Source organism: Pygocentrus nattereri, chromosome 1 (genome assembly GCF_015220715.1).
Source record: "Pygocentrus nattereri isolate fPygNat1 chromosome 1, fPygNat1.pri, whole genome shotgun sequence".
NCBI classification, from domain to species: Eukaryota; Metazoa; Chordata; class Actinopteri; order Characiformes; family Serrasalmidae; genus Pygocentrus; species Pygocentrus nattereri.
Window position 1 is genome coordinate 34178243 of NC_051211.1, and position 22182 is coordinate 34200424.

Sequence of the window (22182 nt, forward strand, 5' to 3'; positions counted from 1 at the left end):
TTGAATCAACATTTTGTAATGAAACGAGAAATGTTCCAAAATTCCAAATTCCAATAGAAATGTTCCAAATTCATCTGGAATAAAATCCTGTTGTATTAATGTACATTAAAGTTAAATGTTTTTTTCCCTCGTCACCTGTAAAGTCACCATTTCAGTTAGGAGGATATATAATTTTGTACATACATTATGACACACAGAGTTAAACTAAAGGAGGCCGTAAAGCAAGCAAAGCAAAGAGAAAACAAGAAAGAACAGTGAGATGGCAGGAGGAAGACCATGGGGGAGAGAGAGAGAGGGGAAAGATGGAAGAAGAGAGAGAGGGAACAAGATTAAAAAAGGGAGGGAGAGAGGAAGGGGCTGGCGAAGCGAGAGAGGGGAAGATATATGAGCGTCCTGAGCGATTGTGACAAGCATAGACCATATCAGCCACTGTTTGTTTGCACACCAGTCTCTTCTCCATTCGCTGTATTAAAGCTCTCTCTCTCTCCCTCTCTCTCTCTCATCACCTGACACGCAGCCAGATGTTATAGGCCGATAACGGCCATGGACCACTCCTTCCACTGCCATTACCTCTATACACACACACACACACACACACACTCACACACAGTTGATAGAAAGAAAAATGGAAACAGAGGAATCACATACATTATGAATCTCTGAGCCATTTGTAAAATATAAAATCAAAGGAAAGTAGAAAGAGAGAGAGAGAGAGGGGCACTGAGAGGGTGAAAGAGAAAGAACACTGACTTACAATATTGCATGAAGAGAGAAAGAGCAAAGGGAAAGAAGAGGGACAGAGATAAAGTGGAAATGGAGAGAGTACAGGAGAAACAATGAGACACATACTATTGGAGAGAGAGAAGGATAGAGAAGAGAAGAAAAAAGAAAGACAAAAGGAAAAAAAAAGATGGTGGAGAAAGAAAATGTATGAAAGAAAGAAGGGGAAAGACAGAGAAAAAGAGAGATAATGTGATGGAGCAAGAAGAAGAAGAAGAAAAAGAAGAGAAGAGATAGAGGACAAAAAGAGATAGTGAGAGAGAGAAAGGCAAGAAATTAAGAAAGATAGAGAAAAATAAAAGGAAAAAGGTGGAGACAGAGTGAGAAAGAGAAAAAGAAGAGAGAGGGAGAGAGAAAAGTAGAAGACAGTGAGAAAGAAGGGAAAGAGGGAGGGAAAAGATGAAAGAGAAAAAGGGATAAGACAAAAAGGATGGAGCAAGGGAGAGAAAGAAAAGTGAACTAGAGAAAGAAAGTGCAAAGTGACAGAGAGCAAGAAAGCTAAAATAAAGAAGAGATGGAGGGAGAAAAGGAAAGAGTGAAAGAGTAGCGAGATAAAAGAAAGATGGCGAGACAAAGTCGAGAGAGAGGGGGAGAGAGAGTAATAGTTGGGGTTAGAGGAGCAGGAGGGAAATGGAACAAATGGCCTTTCCGAAAGCTTCCTGACTCGGCTATGATTTTTCTCTGTCATAATCGGTTTATTCCATAACTACTTCTGCCGCACATCATCATTAGCTGCTGATAATGATATTATTCAACAGGGGGATGGAGAATTACGCCGCCGCTCTGCTATCTCATCAGTTTAGGGTTTTTTTTTTTTTGGCTTCACGGCCATTTCCTCTGATGCCACGCTTCCAGCTGATAGCGACTTGTTTGTGATAGTAATTACAGTTTAATGATGGCCATGTCCACCGCTGTTACTGCTTGAAGATGAGGGGGGGACAAAACACATTGTAATTTCACTCTTTATTGCATTTTCCACAGAAGTCGTTTGTTCACTCAACACCATAAGATGCAGGCTCCAAAGTGTCCAGTACTATTTTGTTTGTTTATAACTCATTTACAACCAACTAAATGTCTTCCAAAGAGTTCATTCTTGCTCATTTGTGCTCTGTGGTGCTCTCAAACTGTTCGAGTCTAAGTTGCCTCTTAGATGCAGCTATAATCTGAATCCCTAACCACAAAAAGCTCACCAGAGTTAAACTTTAGATGACTTGTGAGGTAGATACACATACTTAGAGATGATTCTATAAATATCCAGTAAATATTCTCATCAAATGTGTGCACTACTTTCACATAGATAAAAAACATTAACATTGACTACCTATGAAGAATATAGTCCCATTAAAGGTATGAAGAATAGGCCCAAATAATGATTTGACAGTTTGCATTTCCAGACAATCATTAAAAGAACATATGAAAACTCTTTTGGTCCAACAGTCATTTAAACAGCTGAAAGATTTGACAGCTGATGAGTGCTTACATAACAACAAGGGGATAAAAAGTGTGGCCCTGCCAAATCAAACCTCCCACTAGTGATGGTTTTGTCAGGTATCTGTGGCTTTCCTTTACCTCACTAAAATCTGCCCCATGCATGTGCATGCATGTCCATGCAGGTCATAGTAAAATGGATCAAGATGTGGGTTTGGAGCTTTCTGTGTGCTACCGTGCTTCCTTTGACTGCATAAAAGAAGCTCCATACTGCCTTCATTGTGGGATCCACTGTGAAAGTTTTTGAGCAAATGTGCACACACCTTTAGAATGCGAGTCATTTTGCCATAGGAAGTTTTATTATTAAATTGGTTCATCAGAGAACTGGCACTGAAGTGGCCTGTGCAAAGAGTTAAACTGAGCTGGGGGATTTTTGGTAACACTTTACTTGAAGGGTACCTACATAACACATTATAAAACCTGACATAAACACTTTATAACATTTTCTTGAATGTTTAAATCAACATTGTATGCTTTATAAATGTTGTATTCTTTATAAATTTTGATTTAAACATTCATGCACTAATTGCCTAATTGGAGTCTGACTGGTTTTACCTCATAAAAATCACATAAAAGATCATGAGCCTCAGATGTATGGCCATAGTAAGCATGAGGACACTGTCTGGAACTCTGTTGTTTTGGATTATTTTACTTCATCAGCTTTTATCACTTTATCAGCAGTAACATGACTGGCCTCAGTAGAGCTGTTATCACACATAGTCCTATGCCCAATTCGAACAAAACACTGTTACCCAATTTTAACTCCTTGAGAAATTATGCAAAACTCATATTATAGGCTGCACAGTGCCAGCTCTACCTAATAAGCGACATAAGCAGGGCCTGTAAGCTCCGCAGTTACACTACATGATTAATTTACTCTAGCAGTTAATTTGGAAATGAATGAAAGTTCTGACATTGTGCTGCTTATTCATAACACAACAAGCATGAAAATATTTCCTGTTAGCTAGAATATTGATTGCTTATCACTCACAAATATATCCACTAAGTAACACTGAGATTAATAACTGATCATCAGATTGATTTATCATCTGCTCATGCTTTAGCAGAGCTCAGTAACATTAACTGAATATCACATTTATCAGCCAACTCAGACTTCAGCAGAGCTCAGTAACACAGATCAAGAACTTATCATCACACTGATTTATCAGTCAATTCAGGTTTCAGCAGAGCTCAGCAACACTAAGGTTTTAGCAGACCTCAATAAGACTGAGATCAATAACTGATAAACACATTAATTTATCAATCTACTCAAGCTTTAGCAGAGCTCAATAAGACAGATCAATAACTGATTAACACACTGATTTATCAGTCAACTCAGGTTTCAGCAGAGCTCAGCAACACTAAGATTAATAACTGATCATCACATTAATTTATCAGTCTACTCAGGCTTTAGCAGAGCTCAGTAACACTGACATTAATAACTTATCATCACATTAATTTATCAGCCAATGTAAGGTTTAGGCCAGCTCAGTAAGACTAATAACTGATTAACATATTGATTTATCAGTCTACATATTCTTTAGCAGAGCTTGGTAACATTAACATGGGCTTTGGCAGAGCCCAGTAATAGAGCCTAGTCCAATTAATAACTTACCACCACACAGATTTATCAGTCTACTCAGGTTTTAAGAGGAATTTCAGTGTTTGTAAAGAAGCTGTTAATTAAGGTCCTCTTTACTTTGTCTAAAGACATAGTCTACATGCCATGTGCTCATTTTAAAATAGTTTAGTTTTTTTATTTAAAAAAAAAAGTTTTTATTTTTATTTAGTAGGTAGGTATTCTAAAGGCATTCTCCTAAAAATGCAAAAGATAACTGTATTCTGAATACTGCCTTTACAAACTGGACATAGAAATATAGATATTTTATTTTTTATTACTTGTATTCTGTTCCATCCCAACCCTGAATACAGGCACTTAGCCATAAACTTCAACAATAACTTCCTGGATTTTTCATGCCTTGATTATAAATTCATATTCACATGTCTTTTGAAGCTCAATCAGTCTCTTCTTGAACGTTTTACACTATTCTTGCCATATGTTTCCTTTCAACTGGGTGTAGTGACAGCCGCAAACTGCATGTTGTTTCCGAATGCCACAATTATTGGGCCACTAAATGATAACCTAACGATAAGCACTTGTTCCTTGACTTAGCTAATCTTGAAAAAGTGATCAGGTGAAAAATGGATACATTTCCACTGAATACATTTAAAGTAGGGACATTTCATTTCTATTATGACTGCTTCCCTTTTAATGTAATGGCATAAAGACATAGATGAGTAATTAAATATATTTACATTTGATTCAGATTACATACATGTAACTGCAATTTTTCATACATAAATAAACAGCACTTCATGGAGTGAATTGCATTTACATTCTATATTGTCAGGTTAATTTTTCTGCTTGCTTTGATGTGAAGAGATGACAAAAACAAGATGGCAAAAAGATACACTTGACTGTTCGCATGAACAGGCAATCACTTCATTAAATTCGAATCATAACAGTAATCTTTTTTTTTTAAATCTATATTTTTAAGGTGTATACACTGGGGGGATCTGGGAGGGATGAAAGACTAAAAAGAGACAAACTGACGTGGTAAACTAATACAAAGTGAGGTGAAAACATCTTTACTGAAGGGAAGCTGAGACAGTGCTGTCAACATTAGCGTCTCTCACTCCGCATGCACGTACGCCGAGCCTTCAGAGGGCTTTTTCTCGCGGCCTAATCAATGCGACGACGATGATAACAAGTCTTCAGCCTGTGACGCGGCCTGGGCTCGACCGTATCAGACAAAGTCATCAGCCGAATTTTCTACTGAGGGGACCGAGGGGGGGAGGACCACGCCACTGCGTGACAAATACACAGGCCGTGCAGTGGAAAGATAAGCGCTAAATAATACCTGTGTGACAGCAGAGAGTGGATGAGGAGGAGGGGGCACAGGCCTGCCATTCTCAACACACACACACTCACAGAGAAACACTTTTTAGGCCTGCTACACATATTAACATGCTTACTGAAGCCAGGAGAACACAGCACAATAGAGAAACATTGTTCAAGATTACTGTCATTATTATTATTAGTAGTAGTAGTTGTTGTAGGAGTAGCAATAGTTACAGTTGTAGTTACAGTAGCAGTAGAAATAACAGTATTGTTGTTTTCTTCTACAGTATGTCTTACGCTATACTGAGTTCCTCACTTCACACTAACAGATACTCATGGACAGGGCAATCATGGATTTCTCTTTTTTTTTCAACCTAGACTTTTAACGTATCATTTCTTTTCAGTAGAAAAAGTCCAATGATCCCTTCATTTAATACATGTCTTTTTATTATTCTCATACGCATGTCTTGTTACTTTTTTGTGTGTTATTGTTTTGCGATCTGGTGTCAATCTGAGGAGGATGCATTCTACTTTTGAGTCTTTGTTCATCTCAGTGGTTCTTCCTCATACGCACAAGGTGTTTTTCCTTCAGAGTCTTGTTTCTTCTCAATGGTTCCTCCTCATGCTCTTAGTTTCTTTTCTGTTTGAGTCTTTGTTCCTTTCTTCTGAGTCTTCGTTTCTCTCAGGATTTCGTTATGATGCTGACTTTTTTCTTTTGAGTCTTGGTTCTTCTCTGTGTTTTTTTCTTATGCTCTAAGGGAGTTTTTCTTTCTAAATCAGTGGTTCTACCTCATGCTCTTAGTCTTAGGTTCCTCAGTGGCTCTTCCTAAAGCTCAGAGAGAGTTGTTTTCTGAGTCTTTGTTTCTCTCAGCAGCCCTCCCGAACGCTTTTAGGGAGCTTTTCTCGGCCACAATCACCCTCAGCTTGTTCACTTGGGGTCTGGACATGGTTGTTGTCAATGTATTTTTTTTATATATCATACTGCAATTCATGACTTTCTGCAAGCTCGTTATATTCATATTGTAAATTTGTGGCTTTGTGACTTCTTTTTTTTTTTATTTTTTAAACAAAGGCAGGTCTTTTTCTCTGTTATGACAAGAAAACATCTGATTTGATTTGATTAGACAGAGAGAAAGAGAGATCAAATGGCATAAAGAGAGAGAGAGAGAGAGAGAGAGAGAGAGAGAGAGAGATAATAGATTTATAGTATAAATAAGTCAAATGAAAGAGAGAAAATGTGAGTGCATATGACCCCTGAAGCCCCCACTCCGCCTCTGAAAGGGATAAAGATAAAAGTGCAGTGTGACAAAAAGTGTGTGTATGAGTATGAATTTTATAACACCCACCAGACCACCATCTATAACACCCACCTCTGCTCTCACAGCGTTGTTTATGAGGGATGTGATAAGGGCATGGGAGGGGGTGTGTTTTATCATCACCCTTGCTCTCTTTGATGTCCATCTTTTTTCTGTCCTGTTTAGTCTTCCAGCTGGTCATGCCACGGTGAACTAGAAAGGTCCGACACACGCACAAGCACACACACCATGACACACTCTCATCAAAGCCTAAAACAACATTGTCTTCCAGAAATCCCCTTCTCAAGAAAAAAAAACAGCCCCCAACCACCACAAATCCACTACACAAACAGAGCTCCTCTTCACCGTGACCCTATAAACTGCACACACTCGTACATACTTTGCGTGTGTGTGTTTGAGTGTGTGTTTGAATATACAATCCAACTCTAACCTTAACCTCAGCAACCAAAAGATCAGTTCATTAGAGCTGGCTGGTGATCTAGTGCAGAGAAATCACCAAACTGGACTCTCAGTTCCCAACATCAGCAGGAGAGAATATGTAAAGTTTTTTTTATTTTTCACCTAAAACAATGAACAAAACATGTAATTTGACCAGGGATATTCAAACCTTTGCGTGCAACTACACATGCAAAGCTTGTCTTTTGTTCAGTGTTCTATGAAACCAAGAATCTGGACAACATTTTTAAGTTTTTGGTACTTTAAAAACTGAAAAAAGTCTTATTTTAAGGAGAAGCTGGGTTATGTAAACTTGATGTAACTGTATATCACATGAGTTACAGATTTTAACTCAGAAGCAAAATGTAGTAGATGCTAATACAAAAAAGCAATGACACATGGTGCATAACTGGACACCATTTATCTGTTCAGTGTTAATACAGAATTCAGAAATCATTTCCTGCACAGTTGGACTCATCAAACCATGCTAACGCGTAATGAGTATTTTACACAGTACAGAAAAAATGTTTTGAAGAGACACTGATGTAAAAAATACTCATGGAAATTTGATAATGGATAATAATGTGTGTGTGTGTATGTGTGTGTGTGTGTGTGTGTGGTGTAGTACCTGCTGTATTCTACCAAATTGGTTTAAACTGCACTCCCACAGTAATAAAATTGATTTTAAAAAAATTAAGTCTTCTCTTTAAACCTTAAGCATTAATAGAGATTTTATATATATATGACTGTCATATTTTTGTGTTCTTCAAAAATCAGAATCATTGATTAAATCAGCACAAACCCCATCACAAACACATGCACATAGGCTGCTGCAGCTTAGTCTCCGTTTCAATGCTTAGACTTACTTTTAATGATGAAAATTACATAATGAATAATAATAGTGAGTAACTCAACATTTGCAACCATGACTGCAAACCCATGCATCTATCTGGCTGGTGTAGGTTCATGTCGCTTGCTGGACAGGATTCAGACTTTGAGTAAAGGAGTGAGTTATGTCAGTCATGTCCAAGTTATTTACATATGAACATTGTTTTATGACTTTACAGGCAGTTACATGAGATCTGTGCCACACCACGTTTTTTTTGGCTGTTCTAACAAGCTGTCAGTTATGGGAAACAGAACTATATCAAGCCTCACAGAACCCTGTCAGTTTGTCAATTATACATTATGGATTTAAAATATATGTTCTAATTCACCCAGCGACCCATAAGGATAAGCGGTTTAGAAGTAGTGTGTGTGTGTGTGTGTGTGTGTGTGTGTGTGTGTGTGTGTGTGTGTGTGTGTGTGTGCTTGAATTCAACTAAATTAGTAAATAGCTCAAGAACCAAGCCTCTTGAATAGAATATTTCTAGTGTAGCCTAACGCAAAGTTAAATTAGACATAATTTATTTGTTGTCTATTTAAAATGACATGAGTTGCGTTAATTCTGTACTAACCAAAAAACATAGATGTTAAAATCTTCACAGGTTATACATTGTGTGTGGCATTGCTAAGTTTAGAATGTTTTCATTTTCTCATCCATTTCGCCCGGAAGGAACAACGTGGACCTTCCCTGGTGGCATAAAGTCAATAGCAGGTTACCAGAAAGGACATTTTCCAAACATGCTGTGTTGAATAACAGCAAAAATGAGGAAAAACACCAGCAACATTCATTAAAAGAGAACTACTGAGCATCCCAACTTAAAACATACTGACACAGTAGACACAGACACTAGTAAAATTCCCACTGCAAGTCATGAAAGCTGTTTCAATTTTGTCAATATTGCACACAGGGGCTCCTGGGCACATGCCCATAAAACATATGGGATAATCTGGGCCTGTGTTTTATATGTGTTTATTGCAGAATCACTCTGGAGCTCTACATGGCTGTGGGAAACAAGTATTTATTTCTCATCTAAACATCAGGACCCCCAGCAGAGATAGTCCAAAATGTAACATACCAATCAGCTTATTTATTCCATATGACAATTGTGTGTACATATTATATATGATTTGGCCAGCTGCTTAAAATTAAATCAGTCTATTAATCTCTACTTCTCTGGCTGTTCTCTTTCCCAAAACCGAGGAGATGACTTTCGAAGCACTGCCATCGTCTTACTTTTCAATCACTGCTGATATCTGACTCCTACCAGCCAGGCTTATTCCGAAGACAAGGAAACTATACAAGCTATAACTAGCTAGCTAACTTCACATGCTCCGACAGAACAAGTTGCAGGTCTGTAGCTGTGGCCGAATATTACTGACCAAAGAAATTAAATTGCTTGCACAATATTTCAAAAGGGATGAGGGAGTGTGAGTAGTGCAGAAAGGTAAGCTAAAGCAAGCGAATCATCAGCTTAGTTAGGAGTAGCAGCAATTTAGCCTAGCTAACTTTTGAGCTAGGGTAAAATTAGATGTCAGGGAGCTAGCTAACAAATATCAAAATAAAACACCGTTTTTCTACAGTGACAGTTATTACTGCATGGCAGCTCAAGTTTATACGGTCATATCCCTGTGCTTGCATGACAGATGAAGTTTGGATACCGTAAGCTATATCCAGTTTCCGCAGCGAGCATCCATAAGCAGCAAGCTGCGCTCCTGCTCTGTGGATGTGGAAATAATGTGCTGTGAAAATCAAGTGGCATTAAAGACTAAAATACGAGCTAACATGCGGCTGAACCAAGACTTTTTCACCTTCGTTCATTTATTTATTTATTTTAGCTTTGTACACAGGTCTCCTTGAACAGTTCCCTCTGGCACATAGCTATCCTCATCATCAACCCCAGAGACTAATGTATATCATCTGCCATAATCACATTCTCATCTCCTCGCAATCGCTACACACACACACACACAGCCACCAGCTACCACACAAAAGAGGGAGTGTGTGGCGCATTGTTCTAGGCCGTGTAGTGATAGGCGGATTTATCGGACGAGGCGCTAGTTCACGGTCAATCATAAAGACAAGGCAAAGTGAATTAAAGCCACAGTTTCGTACAAACACAAGGCTATCTGCCAAACATTAGACTCTCACACAGGAGAACGGAGGGATGCGCTCTCTTGAGGAAAAGAGAAGTGTAATCAGAGAGTTTGGCTGTGATAAGCGTGTATTGATTCAGCTTATAAGATGAGCTGCCAGTTTTTTAGAAACACCTACCTTGTAGCTACCCTGATCAGACATTTTATCACAGACACATACTGTGTCCACTTTTAGGTTAAGGCCTTTTCTTTTTCCACACCCTTTTCTTTGTCTTGTGCTTTTCTTTCTTTCCTACTTTCTTTCTCTCATCTCCCTTCTATCGCTGTTCTCAATGTCTAGTTCTCCTTTGCCTCTATTTCTCTCTCTTTTATCTTTCTGCTTCCCTGTTTCTTTCTTGCTCTCTATTTTTACAAAAGTGCACTATTTTCCCTTTTATGTTTTATTTCTCTCTTGGCTTCCCTCTTCTCCTTTTCTCATATCTCTCTCTCACTCCTTTTTGCTCTTTTCACTGTCTATCTTTTTGTCTGTATCACTCCTTTTCTCTCATTGTTCTCTCTCTCTCTCTCTCTCTCTCTCTCTCTCTCTCTCCTTTATTAGGCTGATGACAGATTCTTCATGTTCAAGCAGCAAAACTCTGTCCATCTCTGGGCCAGGATTAATTGACTCCTGAAAAAACACACCTGGCTCAAGGAAAGAAACGCACGCACACACACACACACACACACACACACACACACACACACACACACACACACACACACACACACAAAGTAATAAGTGGATCAGAATCAAATCAAGCCCTTAACGGAGGGGGGAGGCTGAGGGCAAAAGGGAGAATGAACGAAATAAACAGGAATTTAGACTGGACGATCTATCTGCAGACCCATCTACCTTGGCAGGGAAAGAGGCAGTGCACACACACACACACACACACACACACACGAAATAAACCTTATCGCTTCTCACTTCACAGATTAAACAGCCCGCCGCTTCATGTTCAGATACCGCACTGCCACCAGTGGCTTGTGTGTGTGTGTGTGTGTGTGTGTGTGTGTTTGTGTGTGTGTGGATTGTGCATTAATGGTTATTCTAAAAACACCAATACCAAATATCAAAATGCCATCCTTAATGCATTCACATCTATGAACAGGATAACGGACAATGGATGGAGAATGAGAGAGAGATTTACTTTTGATTTTTGAACAATTTCTTTAACCCGCCAGTTTCTTCCACAGTGTATACCAGTTTGTAATTGAAATAACTCTTATTACTATATTTATTAGATGGCAAGGAGCCTTATATTCTTATTATACTTATTATATATTTAATAATCTCTTACTCGTAGCTCATTAAAGCAGGCAGAAACACTGTTTAAAGTGCAAATTCAAACTTTTGAATGATGCCAGATTTGTGATTTTAAGTAGAAGATATTTTAATAAAAGCTGCTGATGCATATACAGTTTTGTTTTTATGAACAAAAAAAACATCATTTCACATTTTTGCCACGTTTTGTCACATTGTTGACTTTGAAACAAATAGAAAAATAATTCCAAAGCACAAACTCAATCATACTGAATGGATACAGAATATACAAAGAATGTAAATATAATCTGCAAAGTAATTATATAACACAAACGGAATATACAGCAAAACAAGTGCTAATACGTTCCCTTTACTGAAAGACACACTTTCTGCAGTTCTGCCTATCACAGTAGAAACAACAGAGCACACCTAAAGAGGAGAAAATCAGCAGGAAGAGAGAAGAGATGAAGTGAGGAGAGGAGGATGAGTGTAGGAGGAAGGGGTAAAGGAGGAGAGGAGGAGAGGTACAGGAGAGGAAGGAAAGAGGGGGGCGAATGAAGAGGAAAAAGAGAGGGTGGAGAATGGGGTGAATGTGAAAGAGGGGTTTATGGGTAAAAGAGGAGAAAAACCCGTTTAGGGAAACACCACTGGAACCACAATCTGTCGAACCATTCGGCCCTGTGCGTGTGTGATTTAACAACAAAGAAAAGCATACACACACGGCCGACCGCAGATACACACCCACGCGTACACACACAAAACTTCGGCGGACTTACACTGTGTCTTTAAAACTAGCACCAACACATAAACACAGGAGAAAGTAGAAAGAACAATGAGAAACACACACAAACGTTTGTTTTTATGCTATGTCAGGACATGGATCCCATATGCATAATACTATGCAGAAGTCAGAGACCACCCCTCTTTTTTTTTTAAATTTCCAGTGAAAACAGTCATCATTTAATTTTATGTACAATACAGTACATTAGATGTGAGATAATGCACTGATATAAGGAAGGTGAAAATCAAAGGAGATCAGAGGTTCAAAACATTAAAAGATATACAGAAAATGGGACTCTTAACAGCCATGTCTGATGTACATGTTAGAGCACCAAAAATGGCACCATGCTTAAAGCTTTCATCTTTGAGAGAAAGGGAAAAAAAATAGATATGAAAGAATCTACAAGTGTTTCTGTTCATCCTTCCAACATAAGAAGACAACTGTTATAAGTCTGAATGGATGTGATGCTGTCAAGTAGCCATTACTGAGAAAAGAAAATAAGAATAAAAAGCTAATCAGACAAAAAGCTGTTGGTGACCTTAGAACAATAGACTGACTACCCCAGGACCCTTGTCACCTAGCCAGGGAATCGAACCCAGGCCCGTCTTGCTGTTAGGGGACAGCACTACCTACTGCACCACTGTGTACATATGCACCTTAATGATATAATGTCCCATATGTATTATACTGTACATACATGTCCAGAGGTCTAATACATGAATTCAGCTACTTTCAAGCGCACCTATTACTGATGCATTCAAATGTGCACAAACTGCTTGTATAATATCCACAGAACAGGAGCAGTGGTCACCAAGCTGATCCTTGAGATGTGCCTTCCTGCAGAGAATAGTTGCATTCTGCCACATCTTCTCCAGCTTAGTCACGTCTTCAGAAACCCTTGATTGGTTAGATCAGATGCATTAGTAATAGGGCAGTGGAGACAGCCTGTTAGATGCAGATTGGAACTGAACTCATGTAAGCAGGTAGATCTCCATGAGGACTACTCTAGAGTACCTGTGTGAGTCGAAGGTCATCATGCCCATGGCCAAGAGTCAGCTAGAAGGGTATAAAGCCCACCCCCTTTTTTTCTCTGGTTTTACTACAAAGTCGGAAACTTTTGTTGGTCCTACAGGTTAGTCCTCATTTTCTCTTAATTTACCATAGTCATGTCTTCAAAATGTATAAAAAATAAATTCTCACTCTCACACAAACACAAAAAGCTTGAGACAAACACACACAACATGCATATCGTCTCATGACAACACACTCACACACCCACAACACTGAAAATATGGACCCACAGACAAACAGGCACCCTACAATGACACACATGCACACAGGCGAACTGCCTCACCTGCTCATTCATCCATCCGGCAGCTAACATGAGGCCTACTGTAAACAACAGACACGCACGCACACAGGCTCTCTCTGACACATACACAAATCTACAGTGGTGGATCGCAAATCATAGTGATGATAGCCTTGATCCTGTGCTAATCTCAGTTTGTCCTCAGGGGTTAGAAATGAATTCATCAGTAAAAGAAAATAATCCTCCTACAGAATTCACACCAACCATACACATACAGACAGTGACCTCACTGTTGTACCATAGGGTCTGCCCCCTCATTGTCACATTCCTTTATTAATGCTTTATCTATCCGTTTTTCCACTCTTTCAACTGAGGGAACCCTAATGATGCCATAATCCTTTCATCCCACTCTGTTCTCATCTAAACATTTGAACTATCTCCTTGTCTTCCTTTTCTTTCTCTCTCCATATTTCTCTCTCTACTGTTCGCCTTCTCTCTTGTCTCTCCATTCTCATTGCCTTCTCTTCATCTGTCCTTTTTATTTTACTCTTTCTCCCTCATTCTCCATTTTTCTCTTCTTCTCTCCATTCTCTATCCTATGCTTCTTTCTCATTACCTCCTGTTCTTCTGCTTTTCTTTTTGCCCTCTTTTCTCTTTTTCTCATTTCCAGTACCCCTTCTATCTTTCTCTCTCCCCATATATTTCTTTCTCATTCTCTCCTGCTCCATTCTCTCCTTCCTTTCTCTCTCTTTTTACTCTGTCTTTCTTTACTCCACACCCCCTCCTCTCTCTCTGAGCTGGACAGGTCAGCACAGACCCTTCTGACAGCAATAACATTCAACAAACACAATGGCCTCTGAGACCAGTCTGCTGATAAGAACAGACTGAGATTTAAAGCTCCTCTCTTTCATCCTCCCCCTCCTTCCATCAGCGTCATCTTTGTATCATGGCACTCATTCTGAATTCATTTGCCTGTTTCGAGACTCAACACCATGCTGTTTCCCTTCTTGTGGGCAACACCATTTTTATTAACCACCATATAGCCCTTCATTATTGGTCAGTTTCTGACCACGGAGCTGCTCTAGGCTGGAAATTGTTGGGTGGTGGAACACTCTCAACCTAGCAATGATATTGACGTTTGTACAAACCAAAACAACACTGTTGTGCCTGACATTCATGCCAGCACCACACACACTATTGTGACCGTGTCAGTGTCATTGTGGTCCTGTGATCAGAACTGAACAATGGTGCATAAAAGGTAGGGTTTCAAATATAGTGGCCAGTGAGTGGAGATACAAGGTAGGTGTTATTAACAAAGTGGCTACTGAGTAGAAGTACAAGCTATTAGTGACCTGTAACCAGAAGTACAGCTTTGGTGTTTCTAATAAAGTGGCCAGTGAATGGTAATACAAGGTAGGGGTTTCTGTGGTTGACAGGTTTGTTTGCGTCCTGCATTGTAGACAGTCACACGCCTCAATAGGCGAGACGCTGGTGGAAGGAGAAGAGGTATTAAAAGATGTGTGTGCTGAATTTAGTGGACACATGCAGTAACTGACTTTCATGTAGATCACATTGCGTTCTTATGTATTTTTATGAACCTCATTATTGTCACACTCCTCTCTTTCTCAAACATACACAGAAACCCACACACAAACACACACATACACACACACACACACACACACACACACACACTAACACACATCCCAGCATGTCTCGCCGCCAGCATCAAAGTTTTCAAAGCCGCTCTTTGCCACCTCAAAAAATCCTGCATAACAAATACAAGAACATTTAGAGAGTGGACTGGGATAGTGTATACACACACAAACACACACTTACACAAACCTGCAAATTGCTCACGGCCAGCTACCCACGATGCACTGGGGTATCAGCGTGGTTGCACACGCTCAGGAGTGACCGGAACAGCGTGTGTTAGCATAGCAGCTGTTCTCTCTCTCCGTCGTTCGCCCCACTCCAGTTATCAGGGCCGCAACACTGCTCACATCGCCACGACAACACGGGGGGAAGCTACGCCACTGCAAGGGATTGTGGGGATCAACATTTGTCTGCCGGTTCTCGCTGTCACTCATCATTACATTATGGCTCCCACCGTCGACGCCAGTGTGTTTGAGCGTTTGTGTGTGTGTGTGTGTGTGTGTGTGTGTGTTAGGCTACTGAATGTGTAGTTGTGCGGTTTCCCTTACAAAAACAAATACACAAGCAGTCGGTTGGCCCATCTCTAAGGCTGGATGCTAAGCAGAGTTTAGAGCTGGATGCTGAGGCTGGAGACGGAGAGTAGGTGGGACTGAGACGGAGAGTGGGCGGGACTTAGCTGCAGGCGATGCTCCTCTTTTGTGTCCATGAGAAATCAAATGTAGGCTGAGAAAAACAGACATACACACACGTATGCACGCAAAATGGCCTCCAACCATTCCGCTGGAACCCGACACAGCGGTTCTGCTTACTCTTGGACCACCAGTGGGACCACCAGGGAGATATTCGAGAGAGTTTTCCTTTAATTGGTGTTAACCAGCTTAACAGTGACAGTGAGTGAAGGGAGGTGACGTCAACAAGATGAGTAGAAGGCCTGTGGCGAGAACACACACACACACACACACACACACACACACACACACTATTACCACATCTGGATAGACATTTGTAAAATATGCAGAGCTATAGCACGCGCTAATGCTGGAATAATCACGGAACTACAATGCAAAGACAAAACCGCACGATGAGAGCGATTCCAGCTGCCAGTGCTTGACTGTGATTGTATGAATGACAACAAAAGAGGCTTCCAAATGCGAGATTGTAAATAATATTTAGGAAGCGGAGGGGTTTACTGCTGACTAATACAAAAACAGCAGGAGACAAGAATAGGGATAATGCTTAAGCATCCCTTCATGTGTGTCTTTGTATGTATGAGTGTGTTGAGCTCTTTGCTGGGCACAAATGCCTGCATGTTGACAAGAACATAAACATTTACTGGCTGTGGGGACATGAGTCTGTTTTCACAGGGTGAAATGCATTTCCCCCCAAAAGCTGCAGCTTTTATTATAAAAAGTAAAATAATCAAAGCAGAGATTCACCCTTTTTAAGTGATACTTTTTTTTAACCCCACAAACGGGGAATTTCCACCTCCGCATTTACCCCATCCGTGAAGTGAAACACCACATACACACTAGTGAATACACACACACTAGGGGGCAGTGAGCACACTTGCCCGGAGCGGTGGGCAGCCCTATCCACGGCGCCCGGGGAGCAATTGGGGGTTAGGTGTCTTGCTCAAGGACACCACAGTCATGGACTGTCAGCACTGGGGATTGAACTGGTGACCTTGCGGTCACAGGGCCAGTTCCCTAACCTCCAGCCCCTTTTTTTTTAATACAAGCCATAAAACACAATTCCCACCAGTTTTGGTGGTCCCTATTTTAGCACTATACATTTTTTTTCCTGAAGAAAATGGAACATATATCACCAGAAATGTGTATGATATACAAAATCATAAGATTTTATCTTAATAGGTGGCAGAGCAAGTCAACATTTAGAAATGTGTTTTTATTTATTAAGTTGTATTTTTAATGTGGAACATTGTGTGATATGATAAAGAGCAATGTCCACTTTACCTCGTCTTTCAGGGAGTTGTAAATTGTTTTCACAGCAGGGTGTTCACAACCCTCCCATTTCACCCCTACTGCTCACTTGCAGCACAGCACAGAATCACACTTCACACACAAAGAGCAGTGTTAAAGTGTTAAACTGATGACAGAATTATGGGGAGTATAAATAAATATTTATATTTATTATATGTAAATAAAATGCCTGTCAATTTCAACTGTACTGAAGTGGCCTTTACATGGAAACAAACGGAAACACCACAAGTGAAGTGATTTTATGTGAGGTTCCTATATACCTGACAACGGGAAGACATGAGAACATTTTTATTGGTCACCTTGGGAGAACGAGTAAGCCTGTTTCATGTAGGTTTTCCAAGGTCAACACTGAAGTTAGGTTAAGATTTAAGCATGACTCTACTGTATATCACTGCAGTACTTAATGCACAGGGAAATTAGCATGCGCATTTGTGAGGTGGCCTTCACATTATTGTATGCATGGGTTTAGCAGCCAGAATAAACTTTTAGCTGATTGTTAATGTACAGCAGAAATCTAACACTATGGCAAAGAAATGCGAGATAAGCTTCTGACAAATAGCTCCCTTTAATATGCGGAACATACACACTGACACTTCCCCAGCCCTTGCCTTAGTTACAACATCACCACATAACAAAACCACAGTGAGTCTGATGGCAAGCCTGCGAAAGCCAGGGCTCAGAGACGTCTACCTTTGCTGACGTTTGCAAATATCACCAATTCTTTTTGTTTGTTGCAGGGCAGAGGACAGGCACTCGAGAGGACAGGGTTTTAGAGCAGTGCAGAAATGGAGTCACCCAGGTGTTTTCTGCCCAAGGGGAGAGGGAACTGTTCCCAGAAACTCAATCATGCCTCGTAATAAAAGATCATCTAAGATCACTGCAGTAATACTCAAAAGAACTTTCTTATTATTTTGAGGTCTGCACTCCACTTTGTGTCCCCAGTGCACATTGATGTTTCACCTAAAATTGAGTTTAGGTTGTGTATCTGTGTTACTGGTAAGGTGCCTCTAGAATGTTCTCCTCCAGTCACAGAGGCTCTTTTCCTTAACCACCCTGAACCATATTTCCCAAACCTTGTTTAATTTTTCCAAATATCCAGTTTGATGGAAAATGGTGGTATGGGTTGGACAGTTTTGGTGTTTGCTGAAAAAAGATGCATAACACTTTCTCTGAATGTCACGTTACTATAAACATCTATAAACACATTCATAACATGTTATAATGCATTCGTAAGGCATCATAACCATGGATATAAATATTTATAAAAATGCATTACACAGCCATGCTTATTATGCATTATGAACTGTTTTTATAATGCATTATAAGTATGGTTCATAACAAATTATAAAAGCTCATAAGCTGTATTTGTCTGCTCTAAGTAAAGTGAAGCCTACTGTACCAAAGCCTCCTCCAGTATTAAGAGTGAGGCTTCAAGTTGAAGTATTTACTGAAGAATTCACTAAAATATACACAATAAAGCACATTGCAGGCTTCAAATGTCAGATTTTAAACTAGTGATGCCATCAGTAGTGTTTTTGTACTTTGCTGTGATGTAACATTTAAAGTGAGAGCGGTGGTTAAGAAAAGCACATTGTTTTTTGGGGGCAGTCGTGGGCTGGAGGTTAGGGAAACAGCCTCATGACCGGAAGGTCGCTGGTTCGATCCCCAGAGCCTTGAGCAAGACACCTAACCCCCAACTGCTCCCCGGGCACTGCGGATTGGGCTGCCCACTGCTCCAGGCAAGTGTGCTCACTGCCCCCTAGTGTGTGTGCTCACTAGAGTGTATGTGGTGTTTCACTTCACATGGGTTAAATGCGGCGGTGAAATTTACCCGTTGTGGGACTAATAAGGGTCTCTTATTCTTAATCTTGTAGCAATAATTCTAGGCTAGACAGCCTGTTAGGAGCATTTTGGGGGACTACTCGGGACTGAAGCCCTGAAGAGCTCTTACAGCAACAATGGTGAGATACATAATACTGGAAATCCCAGGGCAAAAATAAGCTTTGTATTTGTCTTCATGCTCTCTAAGATGAGACTGCTTTCTCTGACACTGACAGTATAACATGTTATTAACACTACTTATAATGCAATATATTAACAATTCATAACAGATAATAAACATGGCTATAAAGTGTAATGCAGTGTAATTCATTTTTATAAAGATTCATACATATATTTATAATGCCTTATGGATGAATTATAACATGTTATAAATGTGTTTATAGACGCTTACAAATGTGACATTCATAGAAAGTGCTACCAAATGATGATGTGTGTTTGAGATTTATGATGTTAGAAGATGGCATTTTCAGAGAATAATGGTGTTTATTGTAGAATGTTGGTGTTTGTTGGAGAACGGCGGTGCTTATTGTTGAATGTCGGTGTTTGTTGGAGAACGGCGGTGCTTATTGTTGAATGTCGGTGTTTGTTGGAGAACGGCAGTGCTTATTGTTGAATGTCGGTGTTTGTTGGAGAACGGCGGTGCTTGTTGTTGAATGTCGGTGTTTGTTGGAGAACGGCGGTGCTTGTTGTTGAATGTCGGTGTTTGTTGGAGAACGGCGGTGCTTATTGTTGAATGTCTGTGTTTGTTGGAGAACGGCGGTGCTTATTGTTGAATGTCTGTGTTTGTTGGAGAACGGCGGTGCTTATTGTTGAATGTCGGTGTTTGTTGGAGAACGGCGGTGCTTATTGTTGAATGTCGGTGTTTGTTGGAGAACGGCGGTGCTTGTTGTTGAATGTCGGTGTTTGTTGGAGAACGGCGGTGCTTGTTGTTGAATGTCGGTGTTTGTTGGAGAACGGAGGTGCTTGTTGTTGAATGTCGGTGTTTGTTGGAGAACGGCGGTGCTTATTGTTGAATGTCGGTGTTTGTTGGAGAACGGCGGTGCTTGTTGTTGAATGTCGGTGTTTGTTGGAGAACGGAGGTGCTTGTTGTTGAATGTCGGTGTTTGTTGGAGAACGGCGGTGCTTGTTGTTGAATGTCGGTGTTTGTTGGAGAACGGCGGTGCTTGTTGTTGAATGTCGGTGTTTGTTGGAGAACGGCGGTGCTTGTTGTTGAATGTCTGTGTTTGTTGGAGAACGGCGGTGCTTGTTGTTGAATGTCTGTGTTTGTTGGAGAACGGCGGTGCTTGTTGTTGAATGTCGGTGTTTGTTGGAGAACGGCGGTGCTTGTTGTTGAATGTCGGTGTTTGTTGGAGAACGGCGGTGCTTGTTGTTGAATGTCGGTGTTTGTTGGAGAACGGCGGTGCTTATTGTTGAATGTCGGTGTTTGTTGGAGAACGGCGGTGCTTGTTGTTGAATGTCGGTGTTTGTTGGAGAACGGCGGTGCTTGTTGTTGAATGTCTGTGTTTGTTGGAGAACGGCGGTGCTTGTTGTTGAATGTCGGTGTTTGTTGGAGAACGGCGGTGCTTGTTGTTGAATGTCGGTGTTTGTTGGAGAACGGCGGTGCTTATTGTTGAATGTCGGTGTTTGTTGGAGAACGGCGGTGCTTATTGTTGAATGTCGGTGTTTGTTGGAGAACGGCGGTGCTTATTGTTGAATGTCGGTGTTTGTTGGAGAACGGCGGTGCTTATTGTTGAATGTCGGTGTTTGTTGGAGAACGGCGGTGCTTGTTGTTGAATGTCGGTGTTGGAGAACGGCGGTGCTTGTTGTTGAATGTCGGTGTTTGTTGGAGAACGGCGGTGCTTGTTGTTGAATGTCGGTGTTTGTTGGAGAACGGCGGTGCTTGTTGTTGAATGTCTGTGTTTGTTGGAGAACGGCGGTGCTTGTTGTTGAATGTCTGTGTTTGTTGGAGAACGGCGGTGCTTATTGTTGAATGTCGGTGTTTGTTGGAGAACGGTGGTGCTTGTTGTTGAATGTCGGTGTTTGTTGGAGAACGGCGGTGCTTGTTGTTGAATGTCGGTGTTTGTTGGAGAACGGCGGTGCTTGTTGTTGAATGTCTGTGTTTGTTGGAGAACGGCGGTGCTTATTGTTGAATGTCGGTGTTTGTTGGAGAACGGCGGTGCTTGTTGTTGAATGTCGGTGTTTGTTGGAGAACGGCGGTGCTTATTGTTGAATGTCGGTGTTTGTTGGAGAACGGCGGTGCTTGTTGTTGAATGTCTGTGTTTGTTGGAGAACGGCGGTGCTTGTTGTTGAATGTCTGTGTTTGTTGGAGAACGGCGGTGCTTATTGTTGAATGTCGGTGTTTGTTGGAGAACGGCGGTGCTTGTTGTTGAATGTCGGTGTTTGTTGGAGAACGGCGGTGCTTATTGTTGAATGTCGGTGTTTGTTGGAGAATGGCGGTGCTTATTGTTGAATGTCGGTGTTTGTTGGAGAACGGCGGTGCTTGTTGTTGAATGTCGGTGTTTGTTGGAGAGCGGCGGTGCTTATTGTTGAATGTCGGTGTTTGTTGGAGAACGGCGGTGCTTATTGTTGAATGTCGGTGTTTGTTGGAGAACGGCGGTGCTTATTGTTGAATGTCTGTGTTTGTTGGAGAACGGCGGTGCTTATTGTTGAATGTCGGTGTTTGTTGGAGAACGGCGGTGCTTATTGTTGAATGTCGGTGTTTGTTGGAGAACGGCGGTGCTTATTGTTGAATGTCGGTGTTCATACTTTCACTGCTTATTTGGGTTTGTGCTGCATTTTGAAGGCATTAAATCCCATCTCTTTCTTGAGAGAAGAAAATGGCAGGATTTAAACCAATACATATTCCCTTCTCCTAAAAGAGAGGACTAGATCCATTGCCATGCTTTGTCCTGGTGACACAGTCACATGGAAACTGAGGCCAGAAGGTAACTATGACTTGATCTAGAATTTTAGTTGTAGACTGTACTTTACCACTTTACATTGATTAAACACTGTTTAATCATCTCTCAATCAACTCTACATTCATAATGATAGCACCTGTTACTAAGGGCTGTGCATTCTGATCATTTTTTAGTAGCTGTGAGAGCTCATGAATAGATATCTGGTATCCAAAAGGAATAAACAATTCCAAAATACATAAATAAATACAAATTTCATCTTAAATTATTGTAGGAGTCATGCTTTTTATGTGTTTGTAGGTGACAGCATGGTGTTGTACAAAAAAATGAGCTTAATTCAACAGAGAAATACATTTCAAAACATGTTTGATTACTCAAAAATGGCCAAGGGAAAGCTGTAAGCACTAATGTCAGATGAGTAGCATAACGGATATTGCCCCAGATGTAATAATGAGCTAAACTGCAGCTAACCAGCACAACACTGGATGCTGATG